This window comes from Ostrea edulis, chromosome 6 (assembly GCF_947568905.1).
Source record: "Ostrea edulis chromosome 6, xbOstEdul1.1, whole genome shotgun sequence".
NCBI classification, from domain to species: domain Eukaryota; kingdom Metazoa; phylum Mollusca; class Bivalvia; order Ostreida; family Ostreidae; genus Ostrea; species Ostrea edulis.
The window spans coordinates 61,145,954-61,158,859 of NC_079169.1; the positions used below are offsets into that span (position 1 = coordinate 61,145,954).

The 12,906-nt window shown below is 34.7% G+C and overlaps 1 long non-coding RNA gene across 1 annotated transcript; it reads left to right on the forward strand.

The window, feature by feature from the left end:
* Positions 1 to 3,632, forward strand: LOC125648207 (uncharacterized). Its single transcript, XR_007360219.2, has 2 exons — positions 1 to 1,517; positions 3,155 to 3,632. It is a non-coding gene; the product is annotated as an uncharacterized LOC125648207 (long non-coding RNA).
* Positions 3,633 to 12,906: the final 9,274 nt, after the last annotated feature.

Consider the following 12,906-nt stretch of genomic DNA (forward strand, 5'->3'; position numbering starts at 1 on the left):
AATGACATGTATTTAATACAATCATAATAAACAACATATCAACAGTATTGAATTCAACATTACATGTATTTAATTCTTTTCACAATAAACAACATATCAACAGTATTGAATTCAACATTACATGTATTTAATTCTGTTCACAATAAACAAGATCAACAGTATTGAATTCAACATTACATGTATTTAATTCTGTTCACAATAAACAAGATCAACAGTATTGAATTCAACATTACATGTATTTAATCCTGTTCACAAATCAAAGTACTGAAAGTACTGATGGGAGTTGATTTTATCTAGATTTGCACCAGATACTTCTGGGATTGAGCATTATTCCAAAATATTTTTTTTTTAGAGAAATACACTCAAAAGTCACAAGCGTACGCATAAACGTATGTTGTGTTTCAATAACAATCAACGCGCAATTATTCATGTTTGAATACATATAAAGACGGGTAAGTTACACCTTGTATGGATTGTATTTTACTATTTCAACATAGAATATACTCTTTTGCTCATTTTTGTCAAAATATGTCAATACATTAATATTCTAGCACAAGAACATGTTTGAAAAACTCCACACATAACTTGATAATTCTTAGGTTTATTCTAATTTTTGTATTTTCTCTACAATTCCTTTTAACGATTAACACAACTTGCACAACTAAACAAACTTATCCTTTATCTTTAAAGTTGTGTATGATCTTACTTAAAAATTGATATTCAATTTCTAGAGCTCTATTCAAACCATCAAGGGAAATTTCGACATACATAACTTCGTAAGCATCAACAAAGGACAGTACAATAGCTACAATTTATTCAATCTACTGATGTAGCTATGTGGTCTTAATTTTGCACATGTGAAAAGGTGATATGATCAATTTCATAACTCCTAAATGGAATACAAAATCAAAAATTAGGCAAACAAGGAGTCCTGTACATATACATGTAAGAGGTTGGATCAGGCGCCTAGGAGGAGTAGACATCCCCTGTCGATCGGTCACACCCGCCGTGAGCCTTATATCTTCATTAAATTTAATTAAACGCATATGTGCTGTTGTACAGGACTTCATGACCCATATTTACTAAAGTTCGTAGACGTAAACGTAGGATTTACGTCTGACTTAAGATTAGAGTTACGTACTCGTAAAATGGTATTCACAAAACAGTTCGTAGCCGCAAACGTAACTTACGAATTCTTAAATGTACGATTGCACTTACGCGTGCGCAATGGCTATTTTCACTTCGAAGCGTAAACAGTGAATTTGCTCATCTACTTTGAATCCCCTGCGCTACCGACGCATTATGACTTAAAATGACGAAAAAGAACATAGAACCTCGTGAGAAAGCAACGAATTTCAACGTACACGTATGCCTGCCTACGGCATGTCGATCAACTGTAGGGCCTACCGTTATTCAATGTTTACAAATTCAAATGGAAGGTTCATCAAATTTAACGCATTTGTGCATGGATCTGCGATGCTGTACTTGTTCAAAAAGAAGTCGACATGGACTGACAAGTAAGTTAAGTTGTTTGTGTCCTCTGACTACTCGTCACTAGGCCCCTAAGTAATGTTAAATTGACTTCAAACGGATTCAGTACATGACACATATTTGCTTGGATCACAGTCCCTTATCCATTTTGTTCTCAATCTATGTAGCTGCTATAATGCTTGGATCTTAATTTGTAAATAATGTGCACATATATACATATGTGGTAGTTATTTACAATTTTATATGTGCCCACTATTTACACATTAAGACACAATCTCATTTGTGTACATGGTTACTTCAAACTTTCGACAATACCATAATTGAAATTCAAAATTATTTATTCCATTTTTTTATTTCATGACTGGGACAAGAGCAAAGCAGTAGCATAGCTACCTGAACACAAGTATGCACATGCTTTTACATCATTTTGCAAAATGAAAAACAATCATATTGGTGAAAAATGAATCTAAAAAATAAAAAATTTATATACAGGCACTAATTCTAAAATGTGTGATTTGTACATGCCCCTCCATTGGTTATAAAATATAAAAATTATTATCGCTTTTTAACAATATATACTCTGGGTGAACAGGTAGATAGGCGAATGGACCTGATACCAGATGAGAACAGTTACAGTCTCTTTTACACCGTGTACAATGCCACGTGCGGGAACCGTGATCGGTGTAGCGCGGGGATGTGAATTCGAAGCGAAGAAAGTAGGTCAATAAGTATTCAAAGGCTGATTGTGTTTAATCAAAATGAATTTAGATAGCCAAAAGTATTGCACGGAAGACAATGGTTATTGACAAGCTAGCACTAACAATTGGGGAGTCTAGAACTCTTAGGAAATACTCAAACACTTCGACAATATACAAGTAGGGTAGGGTATATTTTTCGGTGTATTTAATGAGAAATCTTCATTCCTACTGCATAAATGCCCCTTTAAATTTATAATGTAGTACTACCATGCTTTATATGTCAGCCTGAGTAGCTCAGTGGTTCGATCACCTAACTAGTAATGGAAAAGTCCCAGGTTCGATACTCAATTGTGTTAAAGATTTCTTTCACCTTCTTTGCTACAGTAAAATCCCATTTATATAGCTTACTACAATACATATCAGCTGATTTTACATATTTACTTGCCACAACCAGGAACTATCGAAATTTGTTAACTCTAGACTAAATCAAACCTGAGAATTTTGTAGAAACAAAATAGAATGCAAGTGAATTGTACCTGAAATGTCACGGAAAATGATTTTTTATTTAGAAACATGTATGTCTTTAATTGAAACTTACCATTCTTGGTTAAAGAGTATTTATTTATGTTTTGGAAAGAAGCCAATTTCATTACAAGGGGAATGGGTAATGAAGAAATACTAAAGTTGACATTGGGGTCATTTGAAATCTTTAAGACTTTTTCTTAATATGGGCTCTTGGGTTATAAATTATTAAAATTAAAAATTGTAGGTGATACTTGCTGATATCTTTCCAGATATGGTGATAAATATACAATAAAATCAGTATTATCACAGTATTATTTACAGTTCATTTAACTAACAATTATGTTGCATGTATTTTTCAAGCCTTATGAAATTTGATTGCAGTCTAATGACAGTTGTTTAAATCAGTGTAATACTGTCATTTTTTTTTTTTTTTTTTTTAGGTCTATGGGTACAATGCTGTAATGGCCTGAAAAATCTTTTGTGAAACCGAGAAATGCTCATTTTCCATTGTCATTATTGTGTGAAAGGACGAGAAGAGGAATGATTCAAAAATAGATGACAGGACTGAGAATCCAACCCAGGACCCATTGCCTGGTACTCTACCCAATGGCCAATCCATGCTGATTGTCCATCTGCTACATTGATGTCATCGTATATATTTATTTATTCATTTATTTCATACGGACATTTGACAGTAAAATAAAAAAAAAATGTTTGATATTCACCTAAATAAAATTTGTTACAATACATGTTTAAGGTATAAGTACATGCATTGTTATGCATACAATTATGTAATTATATTTGTTTAAATAGATAAATGTTTAGATGAAATTTCATGTTGTAATTGATATTGACATGTATCACTTCCATTTCTAGAATGATTTTAATATCTTGATATTAAAAAGATGACAATATAAATAATCTTAAATAGTTGTCAACAAAGTTGCCTGGTGGGTTAAAATTTGTAAAGAGGAGCATTAGTACAACTGTACATGTGTCGGATTAATGTGAGAAGCCTTCAGAATGAACTTTAATCAATGAGATTTTTGTAAAATGGGGGAAAAAACTACAACAAAATATGTATGTTGAAGGCATCATCCTTGGAGTTTGGTAATATATGCTGCAGAGACTTTTACCTAGCTGGTCACATATAAAGGTCAATTACATACAAATCGTGAATAGTAGAAAGATTCATAGATGCATTATCAATGATTCTTAGGTTTGACACATGTAGGATTATAGTTAATAGGAAATGGCACTCTGAAAGATTAAAAGTCTACACATGACTACACTAGTAGGCATCACAATTGCTCTCTAAAACATATTACACAAAATTGTATTCTTAGAATGAAATGCATATCTTTTTTTTAAAGAAATATTTATTTAGAGGCTCATTTCCCTGTTGTGTAAGTAACAATGTAACAAATAGTTATTTGAACTACCTGTATTTGCTTATGACCACAAAGTAAAGATCACCTATCTATCAAGTAGAAATAGTTTTTCTACAGCTGTCGATCACCATGTATTCTTGTACACACAGCGACTCTCTTCTTTTCAAATCTAAAACATTGCATGTATACATTAATTCCACCATGTTTAGAAAATAAAAAAAATGTATTTCCCTGAAAGATGCTAGATATATAATAAGATAAATGGCAAATATTCTTCTTCTCTTTTTGGGGGGGAATATCCTACATAAGTAAAATAAAAAGGTTCCCAATATTTCTAAAGGCAAGGTTAGATCTGCCCAGTCTGATTAAAATCAAACCTCTCACTTCGCTCGATATACGGACAGTCGCTGCCTGGGAGCACGCAGCGACTGTCCGTATATCAAGCGAAGTGAAAAGTTTGATTTTAAATCAGACTGAGTTCCGCCACAAGGTAAAATAGATCGGGCTCAAATTTTTTAGAATTGTCACACAATTGCAGATTATCTCAAAGAAAACGATAATTTGGATAAATACAATTAATTTGTGTATTATTAACCAGCGTATATATACATCTAAAGGGTTTGTAAGGTCTTTACGCAAGAAATTATTGATAAAAAATGACAAGTACTAGTATAGCACACGTAGAGTTACGCTTATTTCTGACGTAAATCTACGTCTACGACTGTTAGTGAATACCGTCCCACACGTAAACGTACGCTACGTCTAGATTTACGTCTACGAACTTTAGTAAATATGGGCCCAGGTCCCATTCCCCCTCTTTGTATTTTTGAATGGTGTTTCGGGTATATTTTTGATAAAATATTAAACTAATATATAAGTGTTTTAATTTAAATGGAATACACAAATCTCGCATAGAAATAGTTTTTTTTAAATGTCATATCACTGATCATAAGATATGAATAAGGTGTACACAATTCAGCCGGCGACATTTTGAAAAAATCTGCACTTCAGCTGAGAAATCCTATCGGAAGAGCAACTACCAATTGAAAAGAAAGGTCATTCTATATAGCGTATAAGGAAATACGTTACAGTATTGTCAAAAGTTTGAAGTTACCATGTACACAAATGAGCTTGTGTCTTAATGTGTAAATAGTGGGCACATATAAAATTGTAAATAACTAACACATATGTATATGTGCTCACTATTTACAAATTAAGATCCATGCATTATAGCAGCTACATAGGTTGAGAACAAATTGGATAAGGGACTGTGATTTTGCTATGTGTACCATGTACTGAATCCGTTTGAAGTCAATTTAACATTACTTAGGGGCCTAGTGACGAGTAGTCAGAGGTAAAACAAAGGTAATTTCTACACAAATAAATTAACTTACTTGTCAGTCCATGCAGACTTCTTTTTGAACAAGAACAGCACCGCAGATCCATGCACAAATGCGTTAAATTTGATGAACTTGGTAAACAATACTGAATAACGGTACAGTTGATCGACATGACGTAGGCAGGCATACGTGTACGTTGAAATTCGTTGCTTTCTCACAAGGTTCTATGTTCTTTTTCGTCATTTTAAGTTATAATGCGTCGGTAGCGCAGGGGATTCAAAGTAGATGCACGCTTCGAAGTGAAAATAGCCACTGGGCACGCGCAAGTGCAATCGTACATTTAAGAATTCGTAAGTTACGTTTGCGGCTCATTCTCTCACCAGAGGGCGCGTTACGCAAGCTTCACATATACCTCTTTCAACGCTTGGAATCACGTGACAATATAATCACATGATATAAACAATAATTCTCGGTTTCCTTTCCCTTTAAAAGCTCTGGCAACAGATAATACATCAGGCTCTTTTTATAGCCCACTGGTACTTTAATAAGTACTCCTTTTTTTTTTTTACCATTTAGCTGTTTGTCTCTTATTTTACAAGTTTTATCGTATTTTTACAGCCTTTTTACTTTTGATTCCATGTTTACATTTAAATCTCCACCACGTGTATATCTACATTCATACGCATATTACGAAGTAGTTCCAAATTTATGACCAGAAAACGGCGATTTTAAACAATTTACAATAAGCATCAATTTAATTGCACCAAAAAACATATCATAATATGACTAAATATTTAGTCGAAAACATAAATGTTGGATAATAGAAACTTTAACAAGATTTCTGTAAAAAGCTGTTGACAGAGGTGTAGTGCGAGGAGCGCACGGAACTCTGGGTAGAGAATGGTTTGCGGCTACGAACAGTTTTGTGAATACCATTTTACGAGTACGTAACTCTAATCTTAATCCAGACGTAAATCCTACGTTTACGTCTACCAACATTAGTAAATATGGGTCCAGAACCCTATATAACGTCACTGTCTGAAAGGGCCTCCACCTATCGGTATCTTTTTAAGGAGGAAGGGGACTAATTTCTATCATGGTATTGCTTTGAAATCAGAACGTAAGAATAAGTATGGATTCAAGGGGGATTATGACAAATATGCCTATCAGCATTAATTAAACTTGTGCAAACAATTTGAAATTCTATAAAATATTTTCTGAGTATCCAGTTAAATTCAAAGATACAGATACAATAGAGGAAGTATATGTATATTGGAAGAAAAATAAAACGATACATCCTAATGAACTGAGATTTGAACCTTAATTTTTAAAACTCTCTCTCTCTCTCTCTCTCTCTCTCTCTCTCTCTACATGTATATATATATAATTTAAACTTCATTTCTGAAAATACATTAGGGTACGTTACGATCTGCAATGCTTCATTTTGGCATAGTTATCGCTTCAGAAAAGTATTCTGGCGTAAAAAAAAAAAAAAAAAAGCATTGCATTTCATACCATCATGCATTTCAACAGTGAAATTTATATTCTACTTTCATTTTTGTCGGCATTCTCAGCCATTAGAATAGAGTACTATATTTATGAAAGATTCATACGCGCATTGTTCACAACTGCAACACATTCATGGGGAAACGGCTATAGTTGCATTTGTAGAGATATCATCAAAGACAAAATCATTGGAAATGTAAACATATAAATATATACAACCATCTGAATATATATATATATATATATATATATATATATATATATATATATATTGTTTAATTAACTTATTCTCTATACTATTAGACATACATAGCAATATTCACACGTACACTTGTACGTTACGTTGGGCAGGTGTGCGGAGGAACTTTCTTCACGGGGAATCCTGTGCATTTAAGCCTTTCATTCAATATCACACCGCTGACATGGTTTATTTCAAATCTTCTCCCCTTCCAGTTTTTGATGAGAGCACCCAAATTAAATGTTCCTGAGTCAGAAACATAGCAGTCGTCAATTTTGTATTTCGTATCTCGTAAGGAAATTGTCAGATCCACCGCAGACACAGGAACGTCGCGAAGTTCTTTGAGATTGATTTTGTAAACAAAAAAATTGGATTTAGATCCATCCTCTTTCACTGCGTGCTGATCTACCTTGTCAATGTAAGCACTCTCAAGTTCGTTTTTTGTCATGCTGACATTCTTCGTAACGATGAATAAGTGTCGTTTTCTCATCCTTTGGTTAAATTTTTTCTGAGCATGGTCAAACGCCTGTTCGATCTCGTGATAGGGTATTTCCTTAGCGTGCCCATTATTTTGCAAAATGTGCTTTTGAACTAAATCCTCAGACACTTCTCTTTTCGTTCTGTGAGAAACATGAAAAACGTCAACCACAGGCGTAAAACTGCATAAAATCAAACATGTTATTTGGAGACTTGGACGCTGCATCGTTATGTTGAATTCACAGAATATAAAGTTCACATTGAATACCTCGTTTCATTTATAAATGCGATTTCCTAAATTGAATTCCGAAAAATGTTCACCTAATATTTATCCAAACCCAATCCTTTTTCTCAAAAATGAATTGGATTTTCTCCCCCACATGCTATGACACGCATGTATACCCATTCATAGCGTCGGTATCCTCAAATGCCTTCCGAATATTGTGAAATCAAATAATTTTAAAATCCGAGTACAACTGGAAAAAGTGTTCCCCATCTCATTAAACAAATTTTCCACCAATAATTTATGAAAACATGCAAAGAATGAAATTATTTCATAGAATGTTGGTTCGTGATGATCGGCAAATAACGGATGTACTAGTATTATGTATACTAATACTTCCGTCTTATACATTTATATCCATATAACTTCCGTATTTTCCCCATTCAGTTGAAGTTGTGATGGTGCTTAGGGACAATTGATACCAAACAAAAATTAATGCATTGATTGAGATTTAATTTTTGGTTTTGATTGGTTGTAATAAGTACAAATATAAAAATCCTATAAAGAATAATCGAATTGTTAATTTTCTTTGATGTTCAAAAATTTAAACATATCACTCTTCCATTAGAACGATTTTACATAAATATTGCATGTATTTGAGGGTAACATTGAAAATTTTCACCCCGAGAAAACCATTGTCAACCGAGGCGTAGCCGAGGTTGACAATGGTTTCTCGAGGGGTGAAAATTTTAATGTTACCCTCAACTACATGCAATATTTGTTTTATTATACTGAATGTTATGTAAACTGGAAAGCAGAAAAACTTACGTCTGTTTACATTTGATCAATCACTGTCGTGCGATATTTTGTATTTCGATGCGGGTACTCGCGTTTATTACAAACGCTCAAACGACGTCGTCTAGCAATCTACGGCGAACCGTACGCGCATAAATTTGACGCATGTGATAATTTTTTATAATATCACCCGTTGTCAAGTACTGTTACCCGTTGCTAGATACTATCACCCTGAGTCGAGTGTTTTCTGTTCTCAGAGGGTAACAATATGTTTTTTCAAATGCTTCTCGACCAATCAGGTTCGAGTATTTTACATGAAAGTATAATAAATACAAATGATTCCCACTGTTTTGGACTTAACAGAGAAATCATGGGAATTAATTACGTTTCCTATGATAAACTGTATTCATTTTACACGTAAAAACATAAACTGTTTAGGTTTCATTTCATTTTCACCACTTTTGCAAAATGTTTGCTTGTAGCAATTAAAGTGCCGTTAACTTATCTATATTCACTTGTATGTAAAACCTGTATTATGACAGAACATTAAAAATAAGATCCAGAGGAACTGTTTTGAATAGTACATTAATGCATTTATCTGCCCTTTATCACGTTAGACTAAAGTTGACATGGAAATCTGAACTATGTAACCTTATTTTTATTTACTAGTGCAAAAATATTCTCTCTGTGTTCATCACCTTTTGTTAATGTCGGTCAGCTGTCAAGGTCAAGGTCAATGATACATGTTAATTGTAGGTCACTCCTGTATGTGACTGACTTAATGTCAAATAGCGATATTCCTACATGTCAATGTCACATAGCGATATTCTTACATGTCAATGTCACATAGCGATATTCCTACATGTCAATGTCACATAGCGATATTCTTACATGTCAATGTCACATAGCGATATTCCTACATGTCAATGTCACATAGCGATATTCCTACATGTCAAATACCACAAACGTGTATCAAAGGATAAAGATATGTTGATACAGACAAACACAGAAAGGTTCTGAAGTAAACACAGACAATATTCACCAACCAAATATATGTACAGTACTCCAAGCATCAGTCATGTGATCACTTAAAATGTGTGCATACCCTCACATCTGTAGATATAACTTCCATCCTGCATGTCCATACCATCCGTGTTATAAGTGTACATCATCTGTGTTCAGAACTCTTCACTGTACAAATCCTCTCTTCATTGCGTATATATCCTCTCTTCACTGTGTATATATCCTCTCTTCACTGTGTACATACCCTCTCTTTACTGTGTACATATCCTCTCTTCACTGTGTACATATCTTCTCTTCACTGTGTACATATCTTCTCTTCACTGTGTATATATCCTCTTCTCCCTGTGTACATATCCTCTCTTCACTGTGTACATATCCTCTCTTCACTATGTACATATCCTCTCTTCACTGTGTACATATCTTCTCTTCACTGTGTATATATCCTCTCTTCACTGTGTACATATCCTCTCTTCACTGTACATATCTTCTCTTCACTGTGTATATATCCTCTCTTCACTGTGTGTATATCCTCTCTTCACTGTGTACATATCCTCTCTTCAAGGTGTACATATTCTCTCTTCACTGTGTACATATCTTCTCTTCACTGTGTATATATAATCTCCTCCCTGTGTACATATCCTCTCTTCACTATGTACATATCTTCTCTTCACTGTACATATCCTCTCTTCATTGTGTACATATCTTCTCTTCACTGTGTACCTATCTTCTCTTCACTATGTACATATCTTCTCTTCACTGTACATATCTTCTCTTCACTATGTACATATCTTCTCTTCACTGTACATATCCTCTCTTCATTGTGTACATATCTTCTCTTCACTGTGTACATATCTTCTCTTCACTGTGTACATATCCTCTCTTCACTGTGTACATATCTTCTCTTCACTATGTACATATCCTCTCTTCACTATGTACATATCCTCTCCTCCCTGTGTACATATCCTCTCTTCACTGTGTACATAACCTCTCTTCACTGTGTATATATCCTCTCTTCACTGTGTGTATATCCTCTCTTCACTGTGTACATATCCTCTCTTCAAGGTGTACATATTCTCTCTTCACTGTGTACATATCTTCTCTTCACTGTGTATATATAATCTCCTCCCTGTGTACATATCCTCTCTTCACTGTGTACCTATCTTCTCTTCACTATGTACATATCTTCTCTTCACTGTACATATCCTCTCTTCATTGTGTACATATCTTCTCTTCACTGTGTACATATCTTCTCTTCACTGTGTACATATCCTCTCTTCACTATGTACATATCCTCTCTTCACTGTGTACCTATCTTCTCTTCACTATGTACATATCTTCTCTTCACTGTACATATCCTCTCTTCATTGTGTACATATCTTCTCTTCACTGTGTACATATCTTCTCTTCACTGTGTACATATCTTCTCTTCATTCTGTACCGAGTATATATCCTCTCTTCACTGTGTACATATCCTCTCTTCATTGTGTACATATCTTCTCTTCACTGTGTACATATCTCCTCTTTTTCTTCTTCTTATCCTCATCATCCCCGGTGGGACATAAGGCACCAACAAGCTTCCTCCATTTGTCCCTGTCCTTTGCCAAGTGCTGAGCCTGCCTCCAGGTGTACCCTTCCTCTTGAAGTTCCGCTTGGATGGTTCTCCTCCAGGTGGTTCGAGGTCTTCCTGGCTTTCGTTTCCCTGGTGGTGTCCAGTGCAAGGCAGTTTTTGGAATCTTCTCACTGGGCATTCTCAGAACATGACCTAGCCATCTAAAGCGCCGCTGTTTTATCTGTGTTGAGATACTACTACATTTGCTAATATTGAACCTTGTTTTTTATCTTGTTAGGCCAGTATATTCGATGAATTTTTCTGAGGCAGCTGTTATGGAATGCCTCTATCCTCTGTATGTCGCTCTGTATTATTCTCCAGCATTCCGAGCCGTAAAGGAGGACTGATTTCACGTTGCTGTTAAACAACTTCAGCTTGGTGTTTATGCTGAAGTTTTGTGACTTCCAGATTGGCTGAAGTCTGTGAGAGGCTGTACAGGCTTTTGATAGTCTTGATTGTATGTCTTTTTTTTTTGCTCCATTGTCTTTTCTGATTACACTGCCAAAATATGTCAAATGTTCTGCATTTTCAATTGGATGGTTATTGATGGTAATTGGATCTGTGATTTTCTGGTTTAACACCATCACTTTTGTTTTTGCTATGTTGATGTTTAGTCCGGTCTTTTGGGCATATGAATTTAAGCTGTTTGTTTTTTCTTGTAGTTGTCTCTGGGTTTTTGATATTTCTGCTAGGTCATCAGCAAAATCAAGATCTTCTAATTGTTTAAACATTGTCCACTGTATTCCATTTCTAACAGATGTTGCGTTTCTCTGTATCCAATCTATTACCATCAAGAATAGTATGGGTGATAGAATACATCGTTGACGGACACCAGATTTTACTTCGAATGGATCAGAAATGTTGTTTTCTAATATGATGTTGCATTCAAAATTTTGATAGAAGCATTTTATGAGAGTGATAAGTTTCGTTGGTATACCATATGCTGTCAATATTTCCCAAAGTGTATCTCCGTGGACGCTATCAAAGATATGTACAGTACTCCAAGCATCAGTCATGTGATCACTTAAAATGTGTGCATATCCTCACATCTGTAGATATAACTTCCATCCTGTATGTCCACACCATCCGTGTTATAAGTGTACATCATCTGTGTTCAGAACTCTTCACTGTACAAATCCTCTCTTCATTGCGTATATATCCTCTCTTCACTGTGTACATATCCTCTCTTCACTGTGTACATATCTTCTCTTCACTATGTACATATCTTCTCTTCATTGGGTACATATATTTTCTTCACTGTGTACATATCCTCTCTTCACTGTGTACATACATGTATCCTCTCTTCAATATGTACATATCCTCTCTTCACTGTGTACATATCCTCTCTTCACTGTGTATATCTCTTCTCTTCACTGTGTACGTATCCTCTCTTCAAGGTGTACATATCTTCTCTTCAAAGTGTATATATCCTCTCTTCACTATGTACATGCCCTTTCTTCACTGTCTACATATCCTCTCTTCACTGTGTATATATCTTCTCTTCACTGTGTACATATCATCTCTTCACTATGTACATATCCTCTCTTCACTATGTACATATCCTCTCTTCACTGTGTACATATCCTCTCT